We start from the raw sequence: 21827 nt of genomic DNA, 5'->3' as shown, positions 1-21827 counted from the left end.
ATATATAAAAGATTTAACAAGAGCTAAATTATAAAAAGTATTAAAATAAAAAAAAAACTGTACAAACCCAACCCAATCCATTTATTATAAAAATCAAAATATATGTAATTTTATAATTTAATCTGTTGATTTCGATTTGAATACTATCAAAACTAATTTTTTCAATTTGGTTTAATAACACATATCAAACCCGCTCAAATTAATCCATGTACACCCCTATTTAATAATATTAAATAGTTAACACACGTCATATAATTGAGTTAAGTCGGAAATACTTATAATTTGGATCAAACAAGACAATGACATGTTCATTTAATAGCTATCTTTTGGAATTTGAATAAATTTTGACAATCGTCTTTGAACTTTTTTAATATAATATTGTAGTCTTTAAATTTAAAAATGTAACATAAAATCTCTTTAATTTTTAAATTTTACACAATAAAATCCTTCTACCTCTAATTATCGATTTTTCAGTTAAACACTGACCTGAACAGTTCTAGCGCAAAACTTAGTTAATATTTCTCTTTTCTCTCTCAAGTTATGTGCAAATTGAATCATTTTTCTCACTGTAAACAGAATGATTTTTCAGGTATAGAGAAGATAATTTTATAATTTAAATAAGAGATGAGAGAAAAATATTGACTAAGAGTCATATGGGAGCTGTTTATATTAGTTTTCAACTAAAAAATCAGTAATTAAAAATTAGAGGGATTTTACTGTGCAAAATTTAAAAATTTAAAGGATTTTATGTTATATTTTAAAGTTTAAAGACTGTAGTGTCACAACCATATAAGTTTAGAGATAGTTATTGAAATTTACCCTTTAGAATTTAAAGAAAAATTTTAAGTATTTAAATTCATAATTTTACAATTTAAATTTTAACTATTTTAGGTTCCATTTATTTTATAAAAAATAATTTATATATAAAATTAAAAAAAAATTATGAAAATATATTTTGTTATTTGATTGAAATACTAAATTAATGATATGTATTTATTTCATATACATATAAATATTTTTACATTTTAATAAGATTATTAAAGTTTAAAAAATTAAAAATGACTTACTTTTAAAAAAATATATTTTTTTTAAATAACTTAATTTTTTTTAATAAAAAATATTTTTCATTGACTAATTTTTTAATTATCCTAAACACTAAAAAATTTAAAAAATATTTTATAGAAAATGTTTTTTTTAAAATAAACAAAGTCCTAATTAAAATTTTAATTAAAATTAATATAAAATATTACATTTTTTTATCTTACAAATTTAATAATATATAAAAAAAAGTATCTTGTTAATGATGATATTAAAAAAATAGAGGAAATAAGGGCATTATATTTTTTTTAGTTGAAAATGGCATAAAATCCAGAGAGAGAGAGAGAGAGAGAGAGGGAGGGAAGAGGGGGCAGTGAATAGTGATGGGTCAAAATGAGAAATGATTCATGAATACTAATGAGGGTATTTTTCTACTTTAATTTTGTGCTTGTTCAACTAAAAAGGAGAGACACTGAGTAAGCTAGAAAAAAATAGTGGAAGTAGTGTAATTTTGTCAGCTTTTAGGGGTTTAAATTAAATTTTATTCTCCAGTTAAAGGTGGACCCAATAGCTCCTTCCCTGGATCTGCAATCACGAGGCTAATAATCCGGCGCTCTTTTCATTCATCCTTATGGCCAAAATACCCTCCATTCTTTCTTCTAATTCCACATTTTCCTCCCCAGATATTTTTTTCTGCTTTATTTATTTGTTTGTTTATTATTTTTAGTAGGATTTTTTTTTTCCAGAATAGAAGATTTCATTACATGGGAATAAAACCCATCAATTTATTCAAACATATAAAAAAAATTGGAAAAAAAAAATACATTTACAAATATGCAAAAAATAAAAGAATTATTTATCTTAACTTATAAATTAAGCAAATTAATTTACAAATTCCAAAAATAAGATTTATAATAATTTTTAGATATATAAATTAAATTTAAAAGCTAAAAAAAAGAGTGTGAGTTTTAATTTTTTTATTTTAGTGTTTATAAATTTTATATTTATAAGTTAATTTAATTAAATATTTTATTATATTATTTTTATTTTATTTTAAAATTTTATCATAAATCTCATTGGCATCTTTTTAGTTATATTAATAATAAATATATTAATAATTTTTTTTATCGATTAACTATTTATTAGTCATTTATAAATATTTTAATTAAATATGTAACTATTTAAAATTTTAAATACTTATAAACTCAAATTAATTTATAAGTATTAAATATTTATAAGCTAATTTTCATAAATTAAATTAAACACATATATTTTTATATTTACTTTTACATATATAGGTCATGTAAATAGGTAAAAAACGCATTAATCTCCAAATAGATTAATCTAAATGTTTTTTTATTATCCAAAATTTAGTGCATCACATAAGTCTACTTTGATATTTGCTTGAAAATTTTCTTGTTCACTGTAAAAACCAAACTTAGAGAACCAGAAGCCAAATCAACTCCATTAAAAGGAGAAAAACCTAAGTAAATCAATAATCTGGAAGAACTATCTTATTAACCAGTGGAATAACTAAAAAAAATCAAAGAAAAGAAGAGCAAAAGGCCACTATCAGCCAAAGAAAAGCTGACAACAGCCCTTAGTCGAGTTACAAGAGAAGCAGACACTGGAAAGAAACAAGCATACGAAAGATGCAGAGAAAGGAAAAATAAAAGCTAAGGTTTAGTAGTTATCACATGATCTCAGAATTTTAGTGGGAGAATTGAAAGAGTAGGCTAATAAATAAATGACATACATTCAACTCAGACTAAGCTGCTTTTATGCTTTATTACTGCATCATGAATATTCATTAATAGAAGGGTTTTAAGTTATTTATTTTTTTTAATATTAAAATTATATTTTTAAATATTATATTGTCAAAAAAATGTATACATAGTAAATAAATTTTTGGATTGGCTCTCAGTTGTGTTTCTTTGATCTCGATTCTAATTTTAATTTGATTTCAGCTTAGTTGTAGCTCATTTTTTTTAATTATATTTGGTCTAATTTTAATTAAATTTGACGGTTAAATTTTTTAATTTCTTTTTTTAAAATAAATTTTAATATAAAATTATATTGAATCATGATTGGATCAGAATGATATAAAAAAAATTCCTTAATATAGTTTATTGAAAATATTTTTAATTAAAAATATTTTAAAAGATTATTTATATTATAAAAGAAAAAAAATAATAATACCCCAAATGGAAGGAAAGATTTTTTTTCCCAAATGTAATCAACAATGCCAGCTTTTAACTCCGTATCACATGTAAGAATATTGAAAGTTCTAAGTTCCTAAAGAAGAAAACAAAAACTTATGGACAAAAAGTTGGAGAAATGCACATCAAAACCGTAGGCAAGCATTTCTTCCTTAGCAGACTCATCATCATGCAAAAATATGAACCAGCAATCAACATGACTTGCCCCCACAAAATTATAATTTATTATTAGTAGTATTATTTTATGAAAACCCAATAAATTAGTGAATTATCTTATAAAAGATAAACGAGAATATTTGAACTTGAGACATTCTTATCATCAGTCGGCCCAAAATCATAACTATTTGCTAATAAACTTATGGTAATTAACTCTAGTTTAAGTGGCAAAAGAACCCTTTTCCGTGATTGAGATGAGTTGCTTCACAAAGGGAACGTCACATCTTCTTCTATTAAAGAGAGAAATATTAATGTTCAACTAGATTCCAAAAAAGTGATGGATCGCCCATGAAGTGTGTGATGAATTAAAAAAAAAAAAAAGCTTACCTTTTTGTGAGCTTCATAATGGAGCCTTATCTCATCATCCTCTACCAACAACTATATAATGAAGTATTTTTTTTTATTGATTTTTGTTTCACTTTAAAAGGTGCATAGATTGTCATTAATTGATAAATAATTACGTAATTAAGAAGAATATGATAAGTTCATATAACCCACTTTTAATGGAAATAAGTCCAATTTCTGATTTTTTTTTTTTTAAGCTAGACAAACTGGTTATATGGTAGGGTGTGTGACACCCCATACCCGTGTACAGTATACCCGAGTAAGCAATGTCACACGGTGTATCGGCACACTCTAATATACCTTAATTAATTTTTATCATGGTTTTGAATATAGTTTATGAAATATAATTTATTTAAGTCATTTATCAAAAGTATTATTTATTTGAGGTTCCGAAAATTTTAAAGAAAATCCGGCAGAGTACCGGCTAAAAATGGAGAAAACAGTTCTTCGGAACCTGTGAAAAACACTTCCAATATTCATGTCTCATCATCTCAAACTCCAATATCAAAATCTCAACAACATTCTTCAATTTCAGTTCTCAATCATCCATCACATGTGATAATCAAGTATAAATCACAATTAGATATTTACTTTTCCATTAACAAATACAATTTTCATAATTTACATGAACATCAAAATACATTACATAATTCTAAATACATATGAGAAAATAAAAATTTAGTTACAAAAGACCAAAATGACACCTAGTGTCCTACCAATGCACTGTAGAAGTTGAGGTAACCCGGACACTGTGCAGAGTTGCAGGATGGACTCACCCAGTCTGCGGTCTACTGGGCTCACGATCTGTATCTCCAGAACCTACGCGTAGCAAAAGCAACGCGCTAAGCAATAATGCTTAGTGGTGCAATAATAAAATAAAAAAAATAGCAGAAAATAAATATGTAGTGAATGTATATGTTTTATTTGTTTTGAATTTGTATATCATTAACTTTGTCCACTTTCATTCATTTGTTTGCCCAAGTAACCTACACTAGATGACTGGACTGGATAAACGGGTAAACTGGCACTGGATATCAAGTACCTCGGGCCGTCACACCATCGGTCACATATGCATCTCCCGGTGTGTGAGCGACTAACAAGCTGTGATAACATCGAACACAAGGCCAAATCTCAATACAAGGTCGAATGGCTAAAAGCCATAAAATCACGAATGGCATATTACCATGTGCGATCGCTAATCGAACCCTATTGGCATGCCAAACTATCCAAACCAATCTTGTTAGGTATACTAGGGCATTTGAAACTTTTAAATTCTTCAATTTGTGAATTTCAAGTTTTGGTGTCACTATTCATCCCATTGGTCAACAAAAATGTTGACTTTTGGATAGAAAATAGGTATATTGGTTGTGACACTCCCAACATACCACATTTTGCATTTAAAACTTGTTGGAATTAACCCCTAAATCCATTTCTAAACCTAAAACCTAGAGAGCAGAATTTTCAGTTTTTGTGACCCAAATTTATTGTTCCATTAGGCCCTGTTGCAGTGGGAATTTGAGGAAATGGTAAACATGAAAGTTGTTCCTTATTTTGTCTAGTTGAATTTCCTTTTTTGAATCACTCCATTTGGAGTTTTTTAGCTCCAGATATGGTCCAAAAACCACAGCTGGCCGGATTGCCAAACTGCAGAATTACCAAATCTACAGTACCATGAACAGTGACTGTGACTGCCATTTGGGTTAAGTTCTGGTCATAATTTGGGATAGGTTTCCTCATGAAAGTTGTTTGTCTATGTCTTAACTTGTTGCTGTAAAAATTTCAGGTCAATTGACCATATCTACAGTGAGTTATGGCTTACTGTTCATTTGGTCATTTCTGCAGTCTTTGTTGCGAGGTATCAGTTAGGGCCAACTTTTGGTCCTATTGCTTTGGTCTTTGGGGCATAGTTTCTTCAGAAAAAATGTGCCATTATAAGCCTAGTTTCATTTCCAATTGGACCAACACAGCCAAAGATATGGCGGTCTAAGTGGGCTGAAATCACAGCCACCCTGCTGCATTCACTAGGCAGCATACTCATTCACTTTGCCATGCTATATTTCTGTCCAAATTATGGTCAAATTTTCTCAAATGGTCACTAATTGACCATTAGGATGTTCTTTAACAATTTCGTAAGCCAAGTTCACATTTTACTCCCAAAACCCTAGCTTCACATTATGATTCATACAAGATGCTTTAGTTAGCACACTAATTCATTATCCATGTAGATATATACCTTAAACATCATTTCTAGTCCACTCTAAGTCCATCAAAACAATCAAAATCATTCCTTCCTTAAGGCTGCCGAATTCTATGGTGGACATACACATGAGTTTGGTTCATTTATTTCATAATTTCTTACCTATTACAAATCTCTAACATGGAATTAATGAGTTTTAAATACATATGTGCACTAACCTTTTGTAGGCAGATTTTTCCCAAGCTCAAAACTTCACTTCTTTTCCTTTTCTTGGCTGCCAAAAGGTTATGCACGGTGCAAGGATAAATTTTTGTGAAAGGTGTCTAGGGTTTATGGTGAAATGAAGAGGGAAATAGAGCTTGCTTGAAGTTGTCAATGGAGGTTGGGCTAGGGTATGAATTTCGGCTGGTTTTGGGGAAGGGGATGGCTGCTAACTTTTTGATTTATTTTGGTCTCAATTTGTCTCTTTTATTTGTTAGTTAATAGGTTGTTTAAATATGATTGGTTATAGCTTTTAAATGACATCATCATAATGTCATAAATAAGCCTTTTTCCTCATTTTCTTTTCTTTTCTTCACTACTCATTTTCAATTTAATTTCTAGTAATGCATTCATATTTTATGTCACATTAATTATTTACTCAACTGGACAAGTCGGCCAAAAATCACCTCTGAAGGCGAAATGACCAAAATGCCCTCCGTTTGGCTTAAAGGGTCAAAATTGTCTGTACCGATTGAAAAATTTTTCTAGGTATTTTCTTGGCATTCTAATGCCATAGGAACCTCAGTAACCCTTCTCTGGAGTCTCAAAAATTATTTTATGATTTTTCTCTCTGGTCTAGGGCTCCTAGTTGAGAGAACCGCAACTTCCCTCTGGGTTACCCATCGCTAGGGCACCGGCTCGTTTAACTTGTTTGTATTTTATTTCTAAAATTTTTACTAAATTTTGCTTACTAATATTTGAGTTAATTATGGTTCCTGACTTTAATTTAGATATTTTTCCGGACGTTCTAGCTGTCCGGACCGACACCGGTCACCGGAACAGTAGAATGTACGGAGTTGCTACAAGGAGGGTGTTACAGGGTGGTATGTAGCAATATCTAAATTTAGATAAAGAATTATTGAATATATCTATAAATGTGTGTGTGACTAGGGATGTAGAGGATCGGTAGTGCAATTGATGTGTTAGTTATGAAATAGCTTCTGTAAGTACACGGGTCACAGTAGTATAGTTTTAAAAATATCGTTTCCACAGGGAATTGTGCTTAAATTAGAGTTAAAGAAATAAGCTAATTAGAGTAGTAAAATTTAAAGATATTAAAAATGAAATTTAAAATTAAAATTGGTATTTGAGGAATTTAAATTAAATCAAACAATTAACTAAATTAATTAGAATTGAAATTGCTAATTATGAAATTGAGAGGAATTTAATTCTAAATTCAATAAAAAATAAAGTGATTCTAAAGATAGGGTTTTCAATATTGTTTGCATGTGGTTTATCCCCAATTTAGCCAAACACATGAGAATTGCAATTTTGAGAGAAATCAATTTTTAGTTCTTTGAAACCTTTTTCAAGCATTTCAAAGTTGGTATTCATCAAATTAAACCCTGTTTTCACAACATTTCAAACCTGATAAAAAAACTCAATTAAAGCTATAATTGATTTTTGAAAGTCCCCTTAATCTTCTTAGCTTATCTCTAACACCAAGAAAACTAAGTTTATTATAAGATTATATATCCCAAACATTCACTTTTTAGTCCATCTGTCAAGGATTAAAACTTAACTTAATGAGGGCCCATTCATCAAGCAAGGCAACAAACTCACAAGCAATAAATCAAAATGCAGCAAATCTCATTTAAATGACTAAATCAGTTCAAAAACTATAATAGAAAGCAATATTTACAAATTCATCTCTAGAATCTCAAAGATCTACTCACAAATCATGGTTTCAAGATAAACCCAAGTATAAAAATGAAGAAATAATGAAAATCTAAGCTAAGGAACAGAAATACCCAGTAAAATGATGAAGAATCTGCTGCTAGAATGTTGCAGAAGGCATCCTTTTTGCTGCAGCTGTTAGTAGTATGCCCTAGAGCATATCATTTAGTATGTATCTTGTACATAATTTTATTAATAAAAGGCATTTCCACTTTTCCGTTTACATAATATATTTATGTGTAATAGAAAAGGTCCATTGATATTTTGTTAGAAATATTATTCTTAAGTTGTTAAGAATATGAGTGACAATATTTCTAGCACAAAGTATCATAAATAGGTTCACAATCGAGGATACTTCATAATAAGGACATGACTTATCCAGAAAGATTGTATTCATGTTTGTTCCCAAGTTATTTATATGAGATATAAATAAGATGGAATGGTGAGTCTCATGCCATATAACAAACATGATAGGCACTTATAAATGATAAGTAGGCCGAACCAGTGACACTTATGACAAGCACATGGACTTTACTCTTGTCAATGTTTTGTTATAAATCATATCAGTGCATATAATCTTTAGACCTGAGATAGCACAGTTATCTTGTATATAGATAGTTTGAGTTTGATATTGCTTTCATACTTGTACTATGTATGGGTATATGGGCATGTGTTGGCTCCTGCTAGTTATATATGGAGGTAGGTGTTGATCAAGATGGAATCTGTTCCTCTAAGTAAATAGAGATAAAATCCTATGTTCATTTAATTGTTCTTGATGTTTCAAGTTCCTGGCCAGGACAGATAGATTTATTCAGAAAAGAGTTTCTGATGAGAAAAATCTTTTTAATCATGAACTGGAATTAAAAGAGAACATAATATTCATAGCAAATAGAGTTTGACATAAACCATGACTCCAGCTTGAGTTGGGATTTTGTAACAGAGAGATTCTAGTGCATGGTAACATATGATTATAGGTTCATTTAAGGTAAATCTTATTACTAATTGGGTGGCCATGGCATGCTATGCTAGGTGTTAACCATGGTCTATGAGGTTCATAAAATGATTTAGAGAAATCATTTATGGTAAGAAAGAGTTCTGATGATATTAAGAGTTGATATCATGTCTCATTGCCAATTAGTGATGAGCCTAGTAAGTCACATACATACACAAGTTATCACCTATTTAAATATGATTTAATTAATTAATTAAAGAGTTTAATTGATTAATTAAATATGTTTGGTTTGCAATTAAATTGCAAAGTCCCTAGCATGACTTGAAACCAAATTTAGATTATTGGATGTGTAGTATAAATTAAATTTATATTTAAAGTGTTTAAATATGAATTTAATTGATGAGAAATTAATTAATAGAGATTAATTAATTAATTTATATTTGATATAAATTAATTAGAAGAAGAAAATAATTATTTTGGGTTAAGAACTCAAAATAAGGACACAGGGGCATTTTGGTCATTTCACAGTGTGACATGTGGCACCATGAGATGGTGACACATGGGATTACACATAAGCTTGCCAAATGTTTTTTAATCATGTAAGATGATTAAAATCAAGATTAAATATGGGTTTGACACTTGGCACAATGTGATTGGGTCACTTAAACCTAGAGCTAATCAAAAGGTGACATGTGGCTAGGGTTTAATGTGTTAACCTAGCTATTTAAGTGTGGTTATGAAAAGAAAAAATAACCTGCAGCCTCTCCTCTCATTTGTCACGCCACTTTGAGCCTCTCCAGCTATTTCTCTTCATCTCTCATCAATTCAAAGAGATTAGCCATCAATCTCTTGAATTAAGAACACTAGAAATTGTTTTTAGTGTCCTGTTTACATCTCTAATCTCTTAAAAGGCAGAACTTGAATTTCTAATTAATAGAAAAAGCTTTAGAGGCTGTTCAAGGGCTGCCATAGGTGTTCTTGGTGTGGACAAGCTAGAGGGACAACATTTGGTGTCTCAAGACGAATCTCAAAGCGCAGACATATTGTAGTGCATCAAGAGGTTAGTGTAATCGTTCTTGATTTAATCTAGGGTTCTAAAATTAATCTGATTAATTTTAAAATCTTAAATGGCAAATACAGATCCAAAAACATATTAAAAGAGTTTTAATATGTTGGTTATCATTGAAATCAAATAGATAAAAATAAATCTTGCATGGTGCATGTGACCCTAGGTGAAATTTTTTGAATTCAATGGTATAATCTTGTGTTTTTCACGCTTCCGTTCCTTCAATTGGTATCAGAGCCACTATATTTGCCATTTAGATTGTTGATTATATGATTTAATTGTGTGATTTGATCATGAGATGATTGATTCATTACTGGTTGGATCAAGAGGTGTGGCGGCACACATGGTGAAGCCACCATTGGTGGCGGCAACATTGGTTCCATGGGTGGTTCAAGGTTTGGCTTTTGATTCTGAAATTGTTGTATGATCTAAGGCCTATTCTTTGACTAATTAAAGTGTTTAATTAGTAGTTTTAATCACACAATTAAATTATGATTCAAATCAGAATTTTAAAAATTGTTTGAATGTGATTCAAATCTGAATTTTAAAAGTTGTTTGAATGTGATTCAAATATGAATTTTTAAAGTTGTTTGAATCATATTTAAATCTGATTTTTTTAAAATTGATTCAATAAAATTCAGATCTGATTTTTTAAAAAATATTTGAATGTGATTCAAATCTGATTTTTTAAAAAAATGTTTGAATGTGATTCAAATCTGAATTTTTGAAGTTGTTTGAATGTGATTCAAATCTGAATTTTTAAATTTATTTGAATGAGATTCAAATCTGAATTTTTAAATTTATTTGAATCATATTCAAATCTGGATTTTTAAGTTGAATATGAGATATTCAATTTAATTTAAGTATGTATGTTTTATTTAATTGTTAAATAGTAATATGCATGATGGATGATCATGGACTATAAAAGACCAATGTGATTGGATTTATTTCTTTTATGTTTCTTTGGGATTGTAAATTAATTAATTTATTTTAATTTATTTTGGGCATGTATTATTAAGTTTGTAATATGTTTGGGTTGTAATTTCATTTATTTAAGTTCTTGTAAATTTGCCTTGATATGCCAAGGATTACTATGTAATATTGGATTGCAAGAAGTTCAAGGAGGTCAAGAGCATTGGTGGGACCAGTGGGAGGAATTCAATATCAAGTGTTGATTATGTACTCCTTTAGCAACTCTTGTAAAATGAATGAATGAAATGCACCTAGGAATGCCCTGATTCAATTCTTGGTGGCTCAGAATTGAATCCCTTAGAAAGTCCATGATCATACCATATTTACTGCTTATCCATGAATGCATGAGATGTATGGGAATGCATGCAATTATATGATATATGCATGCTAAATGGATAATGTGCAAAGTGAGACCTTAATAGTAATAAGGATGGCTATAAAATCTTCCAAACAAATGATTAAGTTGGAAATGCTATAATTAAAGTAATTATAACATAAGCCCTCCATTGGGGCAATTATTTTAAGAAATTTTAAATAGTTGCATGAGATGCAATTAATTTAAGAGATTTTCTTAAGAATAATTGTTAAGCATGAGATGTTGTAAATATGTAAATGGTTTGGTGGCCAATATTGGATGTACCTGAGGACATTAAAATTATTTGCATAATTACTGACTCAATGGGATCAACTTAACTAATGCAAGATAAGTCAATAATGGATGTACCAAAGATTTTGAGCATTAGGGGCTAGGTAAAGGATTGAACCTCACATGAGATGTGATGGGCAAGGAGTTGCTCACTTATAGTTTATTGTAATTCCAATAATGGATGTACCTGAGGATGATCAATAGAATTATAAGAATTCAATCACCCACTAGAAATCCATCCAACTAGGATTTACGTTTTCTACTCTGGAAGTGTAGGATTCGCTAAGTTAGTGGGAGGACCAATTTGATTAAAAGACCATAATCATTTTGGTTAATTACATGATACATTTACTAATTAATTTGGTTATTTTCTGCAGTTAATTTTTACGATAAAAATGAGCACAAAACAACCACCACCATCCAATATCCTTGCAAGCATACTTGATCACAACAGGTTGACAGGACCTAATCTGTCTGATTGGCTAAGAAATTTGAAACTTGTCCTGAACCTTGAACATATAGGATATGTTCTAGATTCAAATGTTCCTGGTCCCTTACCTCCAGAGGCCACACAAGAGGAACATGAAACTTTGGACAAGTGGAAGGAGCATGATATGAGAGCTAAGTGTTACATGCTTGCTTCCATGAGTAATGAGTTACAGAAGCAACATGAGAACATGTAGAGTGCGAGTGAGATCCTCCTTCACCTACAAGAGTTGTATGGTGAGCACAGCAGGAATGCTAGGTATGAGATATCTAGACAGCTATTCCGTATGAGGATGTCTGAGGGATAGAATGTTGGGGATCATGTCCACAAGATGATTCGGTTGATTGAGCAGTTGGAACATCTTGACTTCAACATGGATTTCCAACTACAAACGGATTTGATCCTTCAGTCCCTTCCTGAGTCTTTTGGGAATTTTGTGACAAATTTCCATATGACTAAACAGGAATGCACCTTAGCTGGTTTACTCAACATGCTGGTTATTGCCCAAAAGAATATGCCAGGCAATAAAGGAAAAGAGGTAGCTTTGGTTGCATCTTCTTCTGATGGAAAGTCCAACAAGAAGAAGGGCAATAAGAAAAAGAAACCTCAGATTCCTGGTCCTTCCAAGAAAATAGCTAAACAGAAAAGGAAGACTAAAGCTGATGGAGGCAAAGGAAAGTGTTTCCACTGCCAAAAGGATGGGCACTGGAAAAGGAACTGCCAGAGTATCTTGCTTCTCTGAAGGACAAGAAGGATACACCTTCGGAAGGTATGTCCATATCTTGTTATTTAGATTCTGATGATACTCATAGTTCATCTACAGCTTGGGTTTTAGATACTGGTGCCAGTTCTCACATTTCTAATTATATGCAGGAACTAGCAAATAGTAGCAGCTTGCGTTCTCAAGATATTAGAGTCCGGATTGGCAATGGCTCAACTGTTGAAGCTTTAGCCATAGGATCTAAATCTTTTTACATGTTTGGACATGTTTTGTGTTTGGATAATATTTTATATGTACCTGATGCTTTTAAGAACATCATTTCTATATCTAGTTTGACTAGAAATGGCTATGAATTTCAGTTCACAGATGATGTTTGCAATATTTATTTTGAAAATAAATATGTTGGTTCGGGTTATATGAATGATGGTCTTTATTATTTGGATAATAATGACAAACACAAATTGAATGCAAGTGATCTAAAAGAATACAATGCCATGGTGAAAATCAACTCAAGTTCAAAATATATTTGGCACTTAAGGTTATGTCATGTTGCAGAAGATAGGATTGCAAAATTAGAGAAAATGGGGATTCTATCCTCATTGGGCTCTGAGCCTACTCCAACTTGTGAATCTTGCCTTCAAGGCAAAATGACTAGATCACCCTTTGTTGGACAAGGGCTAAGAGCTGAAAATATTTTGGAACTAATACATAGTGATGTATGTGGTCCGTTTAAAGAAATGGCTAGAGGGGGCTTTCATTATTTTATTACCTTTACTGATGATAAATCAAGGTTTGGGTATTTATATTTGATGAAATACAAACATGAATCCTTTGAAAAATTTAAGGAATTTAAATCTGAAGTAGAAAATCAAACAGGAAAAAGTATTAAAGCTCTTCGATCAGATCGTGGAGGTGAATATTTGAGTATTGAATTTGATGAATACTTAAGAGAGCATGGCATTGTTTCTCAGCTGACTCCTCCAGGAACACCACAACTGAATGGTTTATCTAAAAGGAGAAATCGTACCCTATTGGATATGGTATGTAGTATGATGAGCTATACTGATATGCCAATCTTCTTTTGGGGATTTGCATTAGAATCAGCTTTGTATATTCTGAATAGGATTCCATCAAAATCAGTTTCTTCCACACCTTATGAAATATGGCATGGAAGAAAACCAAGTCTAAAGCATGTTAAGATTTGAGGTTGTCCAGCTTATATCAAAAAGCTGAACACTGATAAATTGGAGACCAGATCAGAAAAAGGTCGATTTGTTGGATATCCAAAAGATAGTTTTGGATATTATTTTTATTTGCCTACTTCACAAAAGGTTGTGATAAGTAGAGATGCCACATTTCTTGAACAACAGTTTGTTCAAGAATGAGGCAAAGGAAGGCAAATAGAGTTAGAATTGGAGAATTCTGACCAACCAACAGATCAGATGGATATAAATTCATCTAGTCAACCTATACCCATTGATGAAACATCTACAGCTGTTCCTCGTAGAACAACCAGGGTATTTCACCCACCAGTGAGATATGGTTTTCTTCATGAAGAAGAACAAGAGTTGTCTACTCATGAAGAAGTAGATCATGGAGATGATCCGCTTACCTATGAAGAAGCTATATCAGATATAGACTCTTCAAAATGGATTGATGCTATGAAATCCGAGATTGATTCCGTGTATAAGAATCAAGTTTGGGATCTTGTTGACCCACCTGAAGGTATTGTAACTATAGGGAACAAATGGGTTTTCAAGAAGCAAATTGGTTCTGATGGAAAGGTAGAGACCTATAAGGCAAGGCTAGTAGCGAAAGGGTTTCGCCAAAGGCAAGGAATAGACTATGAGGAGACTTTCTCGCCTGTTGCCATGCTTAAATCAATTAGGATTTTATTAGCAATAGCTGCATACTATGATTATGAGATTTGGCAGATGGATGTCAAAACAGCTTTTCTCAATGGATACATTGAAGAAAACATTTTGTGCAAATATCTATAATAATAGCTATAAACAAAGGTAAATTATGTGCAAAAATTATACATACATGGTGATATAAAATACATGCATCAAATTCCCCCATACTCAAACTCTTGCTTGTCCCCAAGAAAAATTTCATTAAAACTCATTTGGAAGGGAATAGAATCATTCTTTGAAAACACAAAAATCACTAACCCAAACCATCAACTTACCTCTAGCCACCAACATTCCAAATTCCCACTAACAAATCATAAAGAATGAAGCAATCACTCTCAACAACTACAAAATAGCTAAGAATTAACCAATCAACCCAAGCAACAAAAACCAACCAGCTACAAGAGTCAATTGTGCCTAAACAAACCTAAATGAAATAGATAGCCAATGTGTCTCAAATAGATGGTGAGTAATGTATGGATGATTATATTGCCAAATCCATATGCAAGCGTAAAAGATATAACTCCACTAATGTAACAAGCATTTTTCAAAAAAATATTAGGTCTTTTTAAGGGTTGTAATGGGGTTAAATAAGGTAAAATTATAGTTAACAAAGAAAGGGAATAAGGAAAACAAAATATGAGAATAATATTAATTATGAAACTCAAAGTGCATCCAATATTCTCTTTTTTTTTCTTTTTTTTTTTAAATCAAGAGGAAAGAAATTCACAATGAATCTCAAGTGCTATCACAATGATTATATAAATGGACTACTTTTTATACTCTTTTGATTTTGTACTTGTCCCTATTTTATGTCAGACTCAAAATTATCTTTGGGATATTTTGGTGACCTTTTTTTTTATCAGCTTTTCACAATTACTCTAGCACTTTTCAAGATGTTTCAATCCTCTAAGTTTTTTTTTTTTTTTATGTGCACTTAATTGCTAAAATATTATTCTCATAAATAGGTGGTAGTGTTTAGGTTTTATGGCTAGGTAAATTATTTGGGTTCCAAAGAAATTAGGGAATTAAGGTTCAAGGGGGGTTTGCAAGGGTTGAAATGAAATTAAGGTAGGTTAAGGCTAAATATGAGGTTTAAAATATGAAGGAATGGCTAAATCATATTCTTATCAAATGCAAGTTAAAAATTTTGCTTTGAAAGATCTAAGATGTTTGTTGTAGGAATGGTGAGATGACAATGGCCATTTTCTTCCTTAAAAGCTTATTCAGACACTCAAAAACTCAAAATAACTAATCAGAATCTGCATACCAAGATGAATATATTAATTTTCAGCTATTAAGTAAGAGAAAGAATAATGCTTAAAACTTTGTACCCAACTGGAAACTTTCATTCCATTAACCATCTAAAGGTAAGTTAGATTACTTGAATAAGCAACTTTTGAAATTCAAAGACTGATTTAAAAATCTAAAAATTTTAAATGAATAAATGAAATGCATGAATATATAAATGTATAATCAACCTATATGCAACTAAATATGTATAACTAAGTATATGAAGCTATATGCAGTGTATATATGTGAATATGTACAAATATGAATTAATGAATGAGTATGTCACTATATGAAAATGAAAAGGAAAAATAATTTTTGCAAAAAATTTACCTTCTCCCCCATACTCAAATTGGACATTATCCTCAATGTTAAAAGATTGCAATGAATGGGATAATTTGGTTATAAATTCAATGGGTTCTCTCAAATACAGTGCAGGAAATAGGTGGCTAATATGTGCATAAAGAATGGATATGTAAGCCTAAAGTGGATAAGGGGTACCCTGTTTCATAAGTGGTAGCACAACTTGTGCTGAAAATGACACAAGCTGAGATAAGAATTGTTACCTCATTAAAGGTGCAACCAATTTAATTAAATAATATTTGGACAGCTGCTGCACTCATTGCAAAACAAACAGTGGAATGGAATCCATTAAAGCAATTAAACTCAAAAAGTTGAAATAGAGAGGTTTAGCTTCAAAAAATATAACCATGAGATATCCACTCATCAAGTGAAATTCCAAAGTAGCATATCAAAAGCAAGTGAGCAAAGCACTAAAGATTCAAAAGAAAAATATACTTATGAGTAACTAAAAAAAAATACTGAATAAGCAAATGTTTCAAATAAAAAAAAAAAACAACACAAGCAAAATATTAACTAAACAAGTCGCTAAAAACACTAATTAATTAAACAACTAAAATAAAGACATGAAATATGTAAATTGAAACTAAAGGCTGGTAAGTAACGAATGATAACTCCTTTGCCCTGGCCATCTGGTAGAGGTGGTGGTGCTTTTGGTGTTTGCTGTGGAGTGGGGAGGAGAGTTTTCGAAGGAAAGAGAAGAATCGGTCATGGCGAAAATGGAAGAGAGGAAGCAAAAAAAAAAAAAAAGAAGAAGAAGGAGACGAGGAAGGAGTAGAAGAAGAAGAATGTGGTTGTGGGTCGTGGGTTATGACGAGGATTGTGGCTTGAGGGAAGGAACAGGGCGGAGATTATGGTTGTGTCAGGGGTTATGGCGAAAGAAAGAAGGGGGTAGTGGGGATTTTGGGTATCGAGTATGGGTTCGGGTTAGGGAGTAAAAGTGAGGGGTTTTGGATATGCGTTATGGGCTTTGGGCTTTGTTAGTTAGCGGTAGGCTTTTTGATAAAAAGGAAATGATAATGGGCTCTTGGGAATGGGTTTTGTTTAGTTAGTAAGTGGTTTTTTTTTTCTTTCTTTTTTTTAAATCAAATGGGTTAGTGGGCTTTTGGGCATGGGGTTGGTTGCGGGCCCATTCTGGTGAATTGGGTTGTCAACCTGCAAAACCAAATAAACGACACAAGTTATAATACAGGGATGTAAGTTGTGCTGGAAGTTGTAAAACTTTCTACCAAAATGTTGCCCAATGAACACAAGCTACGATACAATCAAAATCGATTGTACCGCAGATTGTGAAACCTTCTGCCCAAATTACACCAAGTGAACACAAGCTACGACACAACCAAAATCGATTGTGTCCAAATTTGATAAAATTACACAGTACCTGAAAAAATTGAAACAAATTAGATTGTAAGTAATCAGACATTCATAACATGAATTCTAATTGCTCAACCTGCTATGTTCATCAAACACTCATTAAAAAAAAAAATTTTAAAGCACCAATTCACACATCCACATTCAAATAATTTTCTTTTTAAACTAAGATGACAATGTTTGGAAAAAACTTCCTCTTAAAATTAACAAAAAGGGCAATGAGTCTTGCAAAATCCATCAGCAAATAATCAACAACAGAAAGATGAAAAGTATAAGTAAATAAATTTAAAACTAAAATTTAAAACTAGAACAAAAACAAAATGACTAATGCTTATTTGCTTGCAATGAATTGTATCCTATCTGCACAAAAAAATTAGAACAATGTCAAACTCTGAATAAAGAGTATAGAAAAACTTAAAACAAATATATAAAAAAAATAAAGAATCAATGAAAAATTGTGGGTTATGCCCAGAAATGCTAAGTTTATATCTTTAACTTGACCTTATTCAATCAAAATTTTATAGAGAATGAGAAAGATAGCAGTTTGATTTCTTCTCAATTGGCTCACCAACTGAATAATGCCTTAACTTTTGCCCACTTACCTTGAAATTACCAAATTTTTCGCCAAAAATTTTCACAGCACCATGAGGGAAAACTTTCACAACTTTAAATGGACCTGACCACCTTGATTTTAATTTTTCTGGAAAAAATTTCAACCTTGAATTGAATAAGAGCACCAAATCTCTTTCTTTAAAGTCTTTTTTCTAGATGTGCTTATCATGCCATTTTTTAGTTCTCTCTTTATAGATCTTAGCATTTTCATAAGCATCAAGTCTCAATTCTTCTAACTCATCAAGTTACAAAAATCTTTTGTGACCAGCAACTTGTAATTTTAGGATTTCCTTTTTCACAGCATCCTTCATTGTCAGATTTAATCTTCTTTGGTGTTCAATAGAAGGTCTACTATTTGACTCTAGGAAAATCCTATGCATACAGATTGTTGGACTAATTCCCTTTATATCATCAATTGCATAACCCAAAACTCTCCTATATTCTTTGAAAACTCTCAACAATTTTTCAATCTCAATATCAGTCAAAGATGCATTAATTATAACATGATATGTTCCATTGTGTCCAAGAAAAGCATACCTGAGGTTGGAAGGAAGAGGTTTAAGATCTACCTTTGGGGCATCCTCTACCTTCAATGATGGTGGTTTAATCTCCAAAGTATGCACTTCTTCAAGTTGAAAAATTGTGGCTTCAGGATGTGGTGGAAAGCTCTCCAAGTGTTGTGCAAAAACAGCTATGTTGTGATTGTCATCATCAATGCTCCCACCATGGATTAAGCAATTTTCAAGAGGGTCTTATGGATAGCTTTTTCTGAAATGCTCTTGAACAATCTCATAAATAATGTCTACCCACAAACAAGACTCAACTTCTTCATGTTTCCTTTTCATGGCTGGATTGATGTTGAATATCATTTTATCATCTCCCACTCTAAGTGTTAATTTCTCACCCTTTATATCAATTAATGCACCAGCTGTTGTCAAAAAAGGTCTTCCCAACAAGATAGGAATTATTGTGTCTTCTTCCATATCTAGAATGATAAAGTCCATCGGAATGTAGAATTTTTCAACCTTGATAGGCACATTTTCTAGAATGCCTTCTGGATACTTAATTGAACAGTAAGCTAATGAAACATACATATTTGTGGGCTTGAACTCTCCCATATTCAACTTCTCATATACTGAAAGTGGCATTAGGCTGACACTAGCTCCAAGGTCACATAAGGCATTTGCTACATAATTATCACCTATATGACAAGGAATGGAAAACACACCAGGATCTTTGAGTTTGGGAGGTAACTTCTTCTGAATTATAGCACTGTATTGCTCTCCCAAGTTAATGGTATCATAATAGAAACCTTCTCTTGTTGGTAAGAATCTCCTTCAAAAACTTAGCATAACTTGGCATTTGGGATAGTGCCTCAGTGAATGGTACATTGATATACAACTTCTTTAGCACTTCAAGGAATTTGCCAAATTGTTTGTCTAGCTTATGCTTGATGAATCTTTGAGGGTAGGGAAGGGTGGGCTTGTAAGGCCTGTGGGATGTATGGTTTCTCCCTCATCTTGCTCACTTTTGCTTTCTTCTTCTTTTTCATTTTTCTTGCTCTCAACTGAATTTTCTTCTTTTGTGCTCTCTTTTTCTTCTCTCTTATTTTCACCCTCTTGACCAACTTTCTTACCACTTCTCAAGGTCACAACCTTACATTGTTCATGAGGGTTTTGTGGTTGGCTAGGTAGTTTGCCATAGGATTTACTTCTTGATGAGCTTGCTTGTTGAGCTAATTGAGTCTCCAACATACGATTGTGGGCTTGTAATTGATCCATGGTTTGTCTCATGTGTTGCATTTCTTCCTCCAATTTGCTATTTATCTTGCTTTGTTCAGCAAAAAATTTCTCCATCATGCTTTCCAATGTTGGCTTCGGTTCATGAGGTGGAAGGGATTGTTGTGCTCTTGCTTGATATCCAGGTTGTGGCTACCTTGTGGGCTGAAATTGAGGCTGAAACTAAGGCCTATTCTACTGCATATACTGCTAGTTATGAGCATAATTTGAGCTTTGACCTTGATGAGCAAAAGTTGCTTGTGGCCTCCATGTTGAGTTGTTCACGTTAGAGTAAGAATTTCCCATAGGTTTTTATTGATAACCTCCTGCATAAGCAGCTTGTTCTTACAAATAATCATCACCATAAGAAGAGTAATCAACTCCACAACTTTGGGTTCCATCTGTGTAGGCAACTTGTTGCATAGTTGTAGGAGTTGAGGTTGTTGCCTTTGTGCAAAAATCACTAAGAAGTTGAGTCAACTTATCAAATCTTGCATTCATGTAGCTAACTGAGTCAAGTTCATAAATCCCAGCCTTCTTTGGCTCAATTGCTCTAGGATTTCCCCACAAATGGGTATTATGAGCAATCTTCTCTAATAGATTATAGCATTCTTCACTTGTTATTTTCATGAAATCTCCTCCTGCTTGTGAATCAATTGTGTTTCTTATGGCTAGAGTAACTCTAGTGTAGAAATTCTGAACAATCATCCATTTGGGCATTTCGTGATGAGGACATTACCTTTTGAGCTCTTTAAATCTCATCCAAGATTCATACAAAGTTTCATCATCCCTTGGTTTAAAAGCTACCATCAAATTCCTCAAATGAGTGGTCTTCCCAGGTGGGAAAAACTGAGATAGAAAAGCCTGAGATAGCTGCTCCCAAGTAGCTATAGTCGCTTGTGGAAGTGAGTCATACCACTCTAATGCTGAATCCCGAAGAGAGAATGGAAATAAGGTGAGCCGAATTACTTCATCTGAAACTTCAGGCTGTCTTTGTGTGCCACATATCATCAAAAATTTCTTTAAATGAGAATGAGAATTTTCAAGTGGACTACCTCCAAATTGTGAATTTCTAAACCATTTGAATGAGACCAGTCTTTAACTCAAATTAATTAGCTCCAATAATAGGTCTGTTATCTCTCACATCTGCACATCTAGGAAAAGCATAATCTAACATGGATCTTCTCTGATGATCATTTTGATTAACAACTTTATTCTGCCTGTTTTGCTTATTTCCTTCATTATTTTCATCAATAGCTCTATTTTGATTCTCCATATTTTTAATTTTCTCCTCTTGCTCAAACCTTTGTTGTTCTTTTTCTGCTTCCTTTCTCCTCTTAGACTCCTTTTTGTTGGCTCGACAGAATTTTTCAATTTCAGGGTTGAACAACAATTGAGTATCACTCGTGCTTTTCGATCATCTCATAAACAAGAAAAGTACCTGAAAAACACAAGGAACAACAGTGAAAATAAAAGAAAATAAAAATTCTAATCAGCTTAAAACAATTAAAATCTAACTTAAAAACAAACAATTCCCTGGCAACAGCACCAAAAACTTGATGTGTTAGCTGTGAAATAGCTTCCACAAGTGCACGGGTCACAGTAGTATAGTTTTAAAAATATTGTTCCCACAGGGAATTGTGCTTAAATTAGAGTTAAAAGAATAAACTAATTAGAGTGGTAAAATTTAAAGATATTAAAAATGA

The 21827-nt window shown here is 31.9% G+C and overlaps 1 non-coding gene across 1 annotated transcript; it reads left to right on the top strand.

The window, feature by feature from the left end:
* The first annotated feature begins 20839 nt into the window (after positions 1 to 20839).
* Positions 20840 to 20945, top strand: LOC131178991 (small nucleolar RNA R71). Its single transcript, XR_009147998.1, has one exon. It is a non-coding gene; the product is annotated as a small nucleolar RNA R71 (small nucleolar RNA).
* The last annotated feature ends 882 nt before the right edge of the window (positions 20946 to 21827 follow it).

This window comes from Hevea brasiliensis, chromosome 3 (genome assembly GCF_030052815.1).
Source record: "Hevea brasiliensis isolate MT/VB/25A 57/8 chromosome 3, ASM3005281v1, whole genome shotgun sequence".
Taxonomy (NCBI): Eukaryota; Viridiplantae; Streptophyta; class Magnoliopsida; order Malpighiales; family Euphorbiaceae; genus Hevea; species Hevea brasiliensis.
This window is presented reverse-complemented; position numbering and strand designations above follow the sequence as displayed.